Source organism: Marmota monax, unplaced genomic scaffold (assembly GCF_021218885.2).
Source record: "Marmota monax isolate L192 unplaced genomic scaffold, Marmota_monax_Labrador192_F-V1.1 WCK01_AAM20220418_F8-fsc00049, whole genome shotgun sequence".
In the NCBI taxonomy this organism is placed as follows: Eukaryota; Metazoa; Chordata; class Mammalia; order Rodentia; family Sciuridae; genus Marmota; species Marmota monax.
The window spans coordinates 11,858,205-11,870,493 of NW_026694221.1; the positions used below are offsets into that span (position 1 = coordinate 11,858,205).

The window sequence follows — 12,289 nt, forward strand, 5'->3', positions numbered from 1 at the left end:
AATTGGAGAAGCTGTGGTTGGAGTCAACCTACACTACCATGCACAGTCGAGGAGTCAGAGAAAATTACATCATCCTTAAAAACGTGACCATAGCAGTATATATTTTCATCTTTGAACAAGAAACAATTTTTGTGTATAATTTCCATATAAAATATTTAACAAACAAAAAAGAAATTATCTCTTTTGGCCAGGAAAAAAAAGGGCCATTAATGCTTGAGCAATCTATCAGGAAATTGATATATTTTCACATTTGAATATTTTGAATCTGATTGAAAACAGTGTTCCACTGTCATAAAAAAGTATGGTTCATCTACATCTGAAATTCAGCTTGTGGGAGTAGTTATAGATTACTAAGGATACAGAGAAGTAGAGAAAAATCATCTCTAGTCAACCAAATCACCTAAAGGAATTAAGTGCTACTGTCTTAAAACAGAACTCAGAGATGGGAATGCTTCTAACTAAAGAGTGAAGACTAAGAGAAGATGTATCAAGATGCCTGAAGTTGTATGTACTCATTAGAAGAAAAAGAACATGTATTTCATATTATGAAATATTGAAATGAAGTCCTATGCTCTGAAACCTCAGTTTTGAAAGACAAGTCACACTAGCAGCACTGTTTAATTTAGGCCAATTTATTAAGACCTGAGGAATTGGTTACTAAAAGAAAGTATGCCTGAACAATAAGGTATAGCATAGATTTGAAGGAGGGCTAGTATGCTTCCACAGTTGTGTGACATTATCTGTAAAATAAACAAACAAACAAAACATGGGGGGCTAGGGGCTAGAATTCTGCCATAGACTGAACCTCAAATTCAGATATTAGAACCTAATCTCCAATGTGATGGTATTTAGAGGTACAGCCTTTGAAAGGTGATTAAGGCATGAAGACCTGCCCCTTCCACTAGGTGAGGATAATGTAAGGATTAAATGAATGTTAAATAAGTCATGTATTTGTTTTGAGGTTTTGTCATTTTTATAACTGTATTGCTTGCTTCATTTAAGGAGATTGGCTCTCACCAGACACTTAATCTGCTGCTGCCTGATGCCGAACTACCCAGGCTCTGGAACTGTGAGAAATAAATTTCTGTTGTTTATAAGCTACACACTTCATGAAGTTTTTTAGACTAGCAGCCCCAAAGGACTAAGACAGGTCCATCTCCCCAGAGGACTTCAACATCACCATGGCATACCAAAACTGTCTTTTCAGCATCCTCAGTAGCTGTCGTCATTTCTTCCTGTGCCAGCATAGTTTGTCCTTGCTGAAGACCACTTTTTAGGAAATGCGAAAAGTGCAACTTTTCCTTGTCATCATATAAATGAAGAGAGGATGTTTTATATTGTTTACAATAGTTTACTCCCTCCTGTTAGTAGGAAATGGAAATTAGGTTCAGGGAATCATATAACCGAGAGAAATAGAGTTATAGAAATGGCAAGACCTCAAAATGAATTCAGGATTTAGTAACCATCTGAAGGACAACGACAGATGGTGGGTTTAGAGGTGTGCAAATACAACGGGAAGAGGTCAGATGAATTTCGAGAGCAATTGCAGAAGAACTGCGTGATAGTTTTTAGGAATAAGGAAGAGAAGAGAAAACATATGGTGGGAGGATAATTAGCCTCCAGCATTTGTCTTTAAGAAAAGAAAAATCCTGGAAACTTATTTACAAAGACACAACCTAAGGTAAAGGAAAAGATTTTTTGGAAAAGAGAGATGTTGAGATAGTTTAATTTGCAGAATTCTGGAGAGATTTTACAGTAAAATTAAACCTAAGATAATGAAGACAGGAAATATATAGTAATTTAAACAACCTGCGACTATGAATCAGGTTTCCTAATTAAAGGGATGGTAGAGTAGTAGTAGTGATAAATTGAATAGAGTTCTCCCACTATGGGGGATGTTGCCAGAGCCTTGTTTGGGGGTTCTTCTTCCTGCCAAGGAGGGTGTAAGTCACCTGAGAAATTAAAGTCTAGAATAATTAGTAAAGAACAAAAGACAAAGTCAGAAAGTAGTTTCAAAATGGGAGCTCCTGATAGGTCCAGCCCCCACAGAAGCTGGAGCTGAATAATTAGAAAATGGCTTCCATGGTTTATTTATGGGGGTACATCAAAGATGGGTAAAGTTTCAAGGGTGGAGTCTTGCTTCGTGTTGTCTTGCAGTCAGCAGATTGATTAGCAGGTCACACCCATCTCAGAGAGGCTGTATAGCTAAAGCCGGACTCCCCATCTCTGGTGCTGTGTGAGACCAGTGTGGAATAGAAATTCACATATCTCTGGGCAGTAAACCAGGCGAAATGTTCACTGGAACTTCCTAGACACCGGATTATCCTATTCACTAGGCTACAATGCTAACACAGTCCATACACAGCCCACCGACGGCTTTCAACAACCCCCTAAAATTGTTTAAGAAACAGAACAAAAACATTTTGACCCTGAAAATAAACTGAGTGAATTCTTGACTAATTAAAATGCAGATCTTGCCTTCATATTCAGGAAGAAAATGTACATATTTTCATAAAATGCAGAGAAAAGATTCTGCCCAGCTTGCTAAATTCAAGGCTCACTCCTTTTCTTAAGCTAGGTTCATAATTGTTTCTTGTAAGATCAACAGAAGGTAGAGTTTCTGTGATATCGAGCAAGTCAAGGGGTTTTGGCTGCCTATTTTCTAATCAAGGCAATACTGCAGATTGATTTGTGGCAGTTTCTTTTGGAGAGATTTTTCCTCTTCTTTTGATGTATGGGAGGGTTAGGAGGGCAGAGTAGCTGGATTTTAACATAGTAACATAGACAATTGGAAAGACCCTGTGGCAGCAGCCTGCAGAATGGATGAGAGGCATCAGAGTACAGCCTGAGAAATCAGCAGGACACTGCTCCAGCCTTCAGGGAGCAATGGTAGAGCCTGGCTTGAGGAAGGGCAATGGTGCAGAGAGAACAGATTTGAGCATTATTAAGGATGGGGATTGACAGGATTTAGAGACTGGAAGTGAAATGGAGTAGGTTCTCCTAAGGTAACTGGAGAGGCTGTGCTGCTCCTCAGTGAGGTGGGTGTCCTGGGTGAGGCAGGTATAGGGGGAAAGATGCACAGTTTACTTTTGTATATGTTGGATTTTAGGTGTCAATGGAATCACCTCATTTTTATATCCTTTCCAATCATGATGATCAAATTTCTGACGAATAATTTCCTTTACACAAATTAATATTCTCTTTAAGTAAAAGTCACCAGTCTTTTAACCCAGGAAGAAAACAAAAACCAACTTTCTCATGTGTTAATTGCTTTAGTTCTCAGAATGACAACTTATTTTATTCCTCCTTTCCAGCTTACGGGGTGGTACTATGCTCACTCTGTACATTCTGAATTGGATGCAGTTGGCAGAGAAAGGGAGACAAAGAAAACTTCAGGATCTGTCTGGAATACAAAAAAGAAAAAAAATGGTGCTGATGCTGGCAGATATTAGTAATCAGGAGAGGAAGGCAATAGCAGCAGGATTGAGAGGTTTCGGTTTTTAATGTTTGCATTCAGAATATCTAAATAGAATTGTGATTTCATACAATGTCAGACCAGAAGGGGCTTTCAAGGTGAAGGGAAATTAACATTTGTTGAGCACATAATATGTTCCAAGCACTTTGCTAGAATGCTGTTATAAAAGTTGCCTCAAATAATCTTGATAATTTGCTAGCAAATTATTTCTCCTTTTTAAAAATAAATGAAAATAAAGATTCTCAGAAGATGTGTAAGCAGCTCAAAGCTACCCCATTACTTAGTGGGTTATTTAGAGCATGAGAGGGGATTAAAATAGTACCCTTGGCACCCAATGTTAATCAGGTTTTTTTTTTTGTTATGACCAAAATATCTAACATAAACAACTTACAGGAGGAAGGATTTATGTTGACTCTGATCTCAGAGATTTCAGTCCATGCTTAGCTGGATCCATTGCTCTGGGTCTGAGGTGAGATAGAACATCATGATGGAAAGGGCCCAGGGACAAGGTATAGTCCCCAAGTACATATCCCCAGCCACCCACTTTCTCCGACCATGACCCACCCATCTATATTTTCTACCTCCTCCCAGTATCCCTCTGCTATTAATGGATTAATCCACTGATGAGGTTAGAGCCCTCAAGATGCAATCATTTCTCAAAAGCCCCACTTCTGAACATGGCTGCATTGGGAATCAATTTCTCAATACGTGAATTCGTGGGTGACACTTCACATCTAAATCATAATAGTACTCCATACTGAAGTTTTGAAAATGGGTTCTCAGGAGGCTAAGATGTTGTCTCTTTTTATGTGTAAAGCTTTGATATACACACAGCACAGAAGACAGTGTATCTAAGGTCTTAAAATTTATGGGGAGGAGCAAGAGGGGGAAATACACAAAAGACTCTTTAAAGGGATGAGAAACAGTGTTTTTTTAAATTAATTTCTGTTGATGGACATAATACCTTTATTTTTATTTATTTATTTTTATGTGGTGCTGAGGATCAAACCCAGTGCCTCCCATGTGCTAGGCGAGCTCTCTATAACTAAGTCACAACCATAGCCCCAGAAACAATGATTTATATCCCATTTCATTAGACACATTTTTATACTTTTGTTTTTTAGAGAATCCTTATTTTTTTTTATTTCACAAGAAACCTATTTTAAATAATAATACATTAAATAAATAAAAGTGGTTGGTTTAAATATTGCTGGAGAGACGGCCCAGAGTCATATCACCTTGGATGTCTTTTTCTTCACCTTCTTCAGTGGCCCATAGGACTCTGGTGTGAAAATTTTAGAGTTCCAAGCCTCTTAGTTTGAATGTCTGAGGAACCCAATTTAACCTCCTCATTTTGCAGATTGGTAAACTAAGGCAAGTTGGTTATGTGTAAATATAACTCCTCTAGTTATTTTATTATCAAACTTTCTACTGTAAAGCATACTGTATAGCAAGGTATGGTGTGATACTAGAAGATGGGAAAAGAAAAGAAAATCCCCAGCAAAGGTCAAGGAAAGAAAGACTGTTTATAGAGATGATGAGAGTGTGAGAAGAGATTTTTTTTTTTTTTTGGAATGATACTGTAATCAATAGCAGCAAATGGAGAGAGATTAAGGACTGGCAACGAAGATCCAACAGTATAAAATTGTCTGGTGATTTGTGACCATAGTGTTAGGAGTGTGCAGGCTTACTTTGATTTCACAGGAAACTGCAAATATTGGTGACACCTCAGCAAAAAAGTAAGGATGCAAACTTGCATACTCTTCATTGACACTGATAGAAACACCAATATGTTAATCATAACAAAATGAGGAAGAAACTTTTAGTGTATTGTAATCAGATGGGTTCAGCTGAAGAATATAACACAAAGCAAATAATGAATACAAATGAATGCCTTAAGGAGACCTCAATAAAGGCAGGTTTTACATTTGATATCATAGAATGTCCAGAGTACAGCAATTCACCAGAGGATTAAAAAAGAAAAACATATGTGGTGCTATGGTTTGAATGTGATGTGCCCCCCATAAAAGCTCATGCTAGTGTAGGTATGTTCAGAGTTAAAAGTATTAGATTATGAGACTTGTAATCTAATCAGTGGATTGATCTATTTGATGAATTAATAATTTGAATGGATATAGGCAGGTGGCACATGGCTGGAGGAAGTAGGTCAGTGGAGACATGCCTGTGAGGGTTATATATCTTGTCCTGGATCCTTGTGTTCTTGTTGGCAATTGCTGAGCAGCTTTCCTTTACCATACCTCCACCATGATATTCTGCCTCACACAGGGCCCAGAGCCATGGAGTAGGTCAACCATGGACTGTATCTCTGAAACCATGAGGCAAAATAAGCTTTTCTTCCTGTAAGTTTTTCTTGTTAGGCATTTTGGTCTCATTGACAAAAAGCTGACTAACATGTACGGTAATAAGATAGAGACATCAATGAAAGAAAAAGGCAATATGAGAACATCAACTTGGCACCATAGTATTCTGTAGCTTAATTCACATTCATTTTAACTTCGAGTGACATTGTCACTATTTGTTATTTGTGAGAAAAATTATTTTCCAAGTGACTCAACAAATTATATTTAGGCTTTAGTAATTGTGTTTTAATATGAAGGAATTAGACCATAATCTTACAATAGTCTTAATAATTACTTCATTATTTTTTTGCGTTTGAGAAATATCTTCATTTTAATACTTTGGAAAAGTGAAGATTAAAAAAAGCATGCATTTGCATCTCTTTACTAAAATAACAGGAATACTGTTAAAGCACTGAAGTAGAAATCCTATAGTACTGGAAGATTAAACCCTGAAACTATAACTCAAAAGCAGGGAGAATAAAAATTTGGAAAATAAGAACATGATTTATTATCAGAACAGATATTTTAAGAAACAATACTGTCCTTTTTAAAATTTTTTTTGTGGTTGTAGATGGACAGAATGACTTTATTTTACTTGTTTATTTTTATGTGGTGCTGAGGATCAAACCCAGTGCCTGATGCATGCTATCCAAATACTCTACCACTGAGCTACAGCCCCAGCCCAGCCACAGTACTGTCTTTTTAAGAGGAGATCAACATTATCCCCAATAGTTAACTTCTGACAGGCATGCCTGAGCACTTTAGTATACAAAGATGATGCTGGAGGACAGCAGGATTTATTCACATTCACCTTTATTTATTCACCAAGGAAGCAGGATTTATTTGAGAAGTTCTTAAGCCTCCTCCTCAAATTCTCCTTATACCTTGGTGTGGTATCCTGGTACTGTGGGTACCGAGACACCAGACTGTTCATGTTGCTTTCGGGCTTGGTGGACTCCATCTGGTCCATGTCCTCACTTGTGAGACACGAGTCTGGAGCAGAACATGGCCTTAAACTGCTCCAAGGTATGTTTGAGCAGCTATTAGATGGCTGTGCTATTGCAGAGAAGGTGGGCTACCTCATGAAGTCACTTGACAGGATGTTGCACATGGTGGTCTTTAGGTTGTGGGTGATCCACTCCACGAAGTAGCTGATGTTCTTGTTCTGCATGTTGAGTTTCTGCTTTTCCACCTCCTTCAAGGTCATGTGGCCTTGGAAGATGGTGACCTCTGACAAGTAATGGCCCTGGTGGGGTCACAGGTGGCCACCATGTTCTTGGTGTGGAACATCTCCTGGGTGAGCTCGGGCACCATCAAGGCACAGTACCACATGATGCCCTGGCTGATCAGGGGTGAGAAGCCATGTGAGGGAAGGGCACCATGAAAATGGCCAGCTTGTGCAGATATGCTTCAGCTGGTCTGGGAAGCTTATGTGGGTGGTGATACCATTCATGGTAGCTGACACTAGGATGTTGAGGTTGCTGTGGGGGTGGTGAGCTTCATGGTATGGAAGCAAATGTCCTACAGAACCTCATTGTCAATGCAGAAGGTTTCATCTGTGTTTTCTACCACCTGGTGGACAGAGAGAGTAGTATTGTTGGGCTCCATTATTGCGTATGGCCCCTTGGGGGAGGCATGATGCTGAAAGTGTTCATGACGTGGTCTGAATACCTCTCACAGATCTTGCTGATGAGCAGAGTGCCCATGCCTGACCTGGTGCTGCCCCCCAGAAAGTGAGTCAGTGGGAAATTCTGGAAATAGTCACGGCTTTCTGACTCTTTCCTCACAACATTCAGAATGGAGTTCCACCAGCTCAGCTCCTCCTGTATAGCGGTCTTTGCTGAGTTATTCCCTGCCCTACTCTGCCAAACTCGATGTTGTCTGGCCTGAAGAACTGGCTGAATGTTCCCAACCTCACCTAGTCCATTATGCCTGGCTTCAGGTCCACCAGGATGGCCAAGGTACATATTTGTTGCCAGTTGCTTTTTGTGTGCATTGTTTCTCTCCATCTGTAAGTCACTGTCTCCATGGTAACTGCCAATGGGGTCAATGTCACACTAATCACTGATGGCCTCCTAAAACTTGGCATGCCTGGATGTGCATGATTTCATGCATGTATGGAATTTGGAGTGGATGAGCTTGGTATGGACCAGAGGACTCAGTTTAGCGGAGCTAATTTATTTTTTTCCTGATTTATTTCAAATATTTGAGTGTGATCTGGTAGTGACATCTAATACTTTCAACTAAACCTTAGTTAAGTGTCTCACACAAATAGGAATATTTCTGTTCCCTTTTAAATGGTTCTATCATCTACAAACACAGGCAGATTAATTTTCTAATCAGAACATTCTGGGAAACTATTAAGCATGACATTAAACCATGTTATACTAATTACATTCCCCATGAAGAATTTCTATCTGAACTTACAGCATAAGACCCTGGAGAAAACTTATCAGAGCACAAATTGCTTAACTGTATTTAAGAAGAATCACATATCCATATAATAATTTTGCTTTTTATACATACCTTAAATCAACTATGTTCTCCATGGTGATTCATTATAGTGGCAAGATCTTCTTGACCTTGTTAAACAGAGTTTTTTTTAAGGTGTTAAAAATCCTGTGTGAGAATATAATATGGCAAAGCAAGTTCTTAGCACTATCATGAAAATTAATATTTGCTTCTTATTAGACTACTTACACTGAAGAAAGAAAAAGATATAACTAAACAAAAGTAACTGTGATAAAAAGGGAAAAATATTTTAGAGTTTACAGGCCATAAGATCTCTTTTGCAAATACTTAACTCTGCTGTTGTAGAACAAAAGTACCTATAGACAGTATGTAAAAGAATAGGTGTAACTATGTTCCAGTAGCATGCTCCTCTCCCCCCCCCCCTCTCTTTTTGTGCGTGCACACACATACACACACACACAAATAGTGGCAGATCAAAATCACTTCACACCCATTAGGGTGGCCAGATTAAAAAGGTCACATAATAATTGTTGATGAGTGGTGGGACTGCAAATTGGTATAACCAATCTGTAAAGCAGTATGGAGATTCCTTAGAAAATTTGGCATGGAACCACCATTTGACTCAGAGATCCCACTCCTCGGTCTATACCCAAAAGAGTACACTATAATAACGCAGCCACATCAATGTTTATAGCAGCTCAATTCACAATAGCTAAACTGTGGAACCAATCTAGATGCCCTTCAATAGGTGAATGGATAAAGAAACTGTGGTATATATACACAATGAAATATTACTCAGCATTAAAAGAACAAAATTATGGCATTTGCAGGTAAATGGATGGAGTTGGAAGATATCATGCTAAGCAAAGTAAGCCAATCCCAAATACCAAAGGCTGAATGTTCTCTCTGATAAGTGGATACTGATCCATAATTGGCCAGGGGGGGCATGGGAAAAATGGAGGAACTGTGATTGGGCAAAGGGGAGGGTGGGGAAGGAGAGCAGGAAAGATGGTGTAATGAGATGGACATCATTACCTTAGGTACATATGTGACTGCACATATGGTGCAACACTATACCATGTACAACCAGAGAAATGAAAAGTTGTGCTGCAATTGTGTACAATAAATCAAAATGTGTTCTGCTGTCATATATACCTAATTAGAATGAATACACACATTTTAAAAAAAAAATTGTTGATGAGGATGTGGCAAAATTGGGACCCTCATGCACTGCTGGTGGCAATGTAAAACAGGGCAGTCACTTTAGAAACATCTGGTAGCTCTTCAAACATAGGGTTCCCTATGGTCTATCCCAGGAGTTCTCCAGTGCATTAACAAAGATTTTCTCTTTAGATCAAACCTGAGTAGGCCTTCTTTGGGTCCTTTTTGACTAAGCCAGACTTTGGGCTTATCTCTTTGTAGAATCCAGTTTGAGCAATAATTCTGCTCATCCTGCTAAATCAGTTCATCCCCCACCTGGGTTATCTGACTTGATACCCTGTTACTCTGGCCTGCCTTCAGTAAGAATTCTGTTTGATTTGTTCAGCAAGAATTCCCCTTGCCCCTTTCGTTAATACTGAGCTACACCCCCTGCTTTTTTAATTTTTTATTTTGGGACAGTATCTTGCCAAGTTGCTGAGACTAGCCTCCAACTTTTGATCCCCCCACTTCAGCCGTAAACTGCTGGGACTACAGGCGTGCACCATTGTGCCTGGCTATACACAAACATTTGTAGTAGCATTATTTGTAATAGTCAGAAGATGGAAACACCTCAAATATCTATCAATGGATGAATAAGTAATTAAAATGAATATGACGTATCATCCAGTGATATATTACTGAGCCCTTCGGGTATATTTGGCAAAATCTGGAGAAAGTTTTGGTAGTGACATCTGTGGGTGTTACTGAATTCCAGTGGATAAGGCTTGGAATGCTACCGAGTATCCCATAACGCACAGGACAATCTCCCATAACAAAGCCCCAAATGTCAACGGTGCAGAAATGCTGATGTAGACACATACTATGACTATGTCAGTGATCATTTTTGTGTATAAAACTAATTTCTTTCTCATACAATCTTATACTGTAAAGCAAAGGAAATTTTAGTCAATACAGACCAGCCTGAGGAGAGTATAGAAGGTGTCATGCCCCAAATGTGATAGTATAAGCAGTGCTGTTATATCCTGCCATTGAGGATCTGAAGTGAAGGTGCAAAGTCAATGCTATTGGCCAAATAATTGATCCAATATAAAATGGCATAGGATTTGTGTGTAGTGAGGTATATTTCCACTGTGGCAAAATAATGATAAATGTGGTGAAGTTAAATCAATTAAGCTATAAACTAGATTTGTAATTAAATGGGTTTTGTTTTAATCCACTTTTTAGAAAGCATGCATGGCAAAGAACTGAATTTTCAGTTAAAGTGAAAGTAGAAGAGGAATGAAGTGACTTTTATTGTTGGTGCTCTTTCTTCATACTATTGTAAGAGAAAAGAAAGGGCTGTGAGAATAGGATAAAAGAAAGTGGAAAGGAAAGGAAGAGGAAAGAGTTGATTTTGTTACTTGAATTTAAAACAAAATAAAACTTAAGGTTATCCTAAAAGGAAATAATTTCATATCTCCACATATGGACTCTGAGTCCATGCTAATAAACCAAAAATTTGTGGAGGAGACGCAAGAGTTAAGGGAGCTGTCTCTGACATTGCTATTTTACTGTTAGTCTGTATATTTCATTGGAAACTTAATATAAAATGTTTCCAACAAACAGAATATTACAGAATATAATAAAATACACACCAATTTACTCACCTCTGAGATTAAATATGCTTTAACATTTTACTAGACTTTTACTTCATATTTTTTCTTTCAATAAATAAAACATGACATGTATTTTAGCTATAAAATTTCAGCTTTAATTTTTTCCCCTTTTTCCTTTCCACAGTGCAAGCAGGTGAAGATGTTGTGTATATTTCCCTTGTCTTTTTTCAATGTTATTACATGTATACATACATGCATATGTATTATATATATGTATATACATATGAATATACATAGTATACATATGTAATGTTTGATCATACTGTTTATATTTTGTAATGTTTGATCATACTGTTTATATTTTGTTTGATCATACTGTTTATATTTTTCTTTTTATTTTTTGAGATTTATTTATGAATTACTTGTTTATTTATTGATTGATTATACTTGGAATCGAACCCAGGGGCGCTTAACCACTGAGCCACATCCACTTTTTTCTATTTTATTAGAAACAGGATCTCTCTGAGCTGCTGAAGCTGGCTTTGAACTCACAGTCCTCCTGCCTCAGCCTCCAGGCTGTGTGCCACAAGGCCCAGCTTAGATTTATCCATGTCATGTTGTTTTCCTGATGGACAACATCTTGCAGAAATTATGTGTTATTTATACACTTGTAATTTTAAATGTATTGTTGGATTTTATTGTATTATTAACCTCCATGTATTTTATTCTTGCTTTGACTACAGGGCAGATATATATGTATGTATGTGTGTGTGTGTGTGTGTGTGTGTGTGTATATATATATATATATATACATATATATATATATTTGTAGTGGGTATTAAACCAAAGAGTGCTTGACCATTGCTTTACATTCCCAACCCTCTGTCTACTTGCAATCCTCCTGCCTCAGCATCCCAAGTAACTGGGATTCCAGACATGTGCTAACTGTACCAGGCATAAAGAAATTCTTTTGAGTGTATCTTTGGGTTTCTCCAGGGAATCATCTAGAATTGCTGGGTCATAAGTATAGGTTCCTTTACCTTTATTAGTATTGCCAAGTTATTTGTTGTCTAAAGTAACTGAATCATTTTTGCATTTCTACTGTCTATGTAGGAATTCATGTATTCTCACAGTTTGACCGAACCTGGATGACATGGGACTTTGTAATATTTGTCAACTGAGTGAAGGTAAAATGGTAGCTTATTTTTTCCCCCAGTTGATTAGGG

General features: G+C 38.0%; 1 pseudogene; it reads right to left on the reverse strand.

The window, feature by feature from the left end:
* Positions 1–6,689: 6,689 nt before the first annotated feature.
* Positions 6,690–7,916, reverse strand: LOC124108102 (tubulin beta-2 chain-like; annotated as a pseudogene).
* Between the last annotated feature and the right edge of the window lie 4,373 nt (positions 7,917–12,289).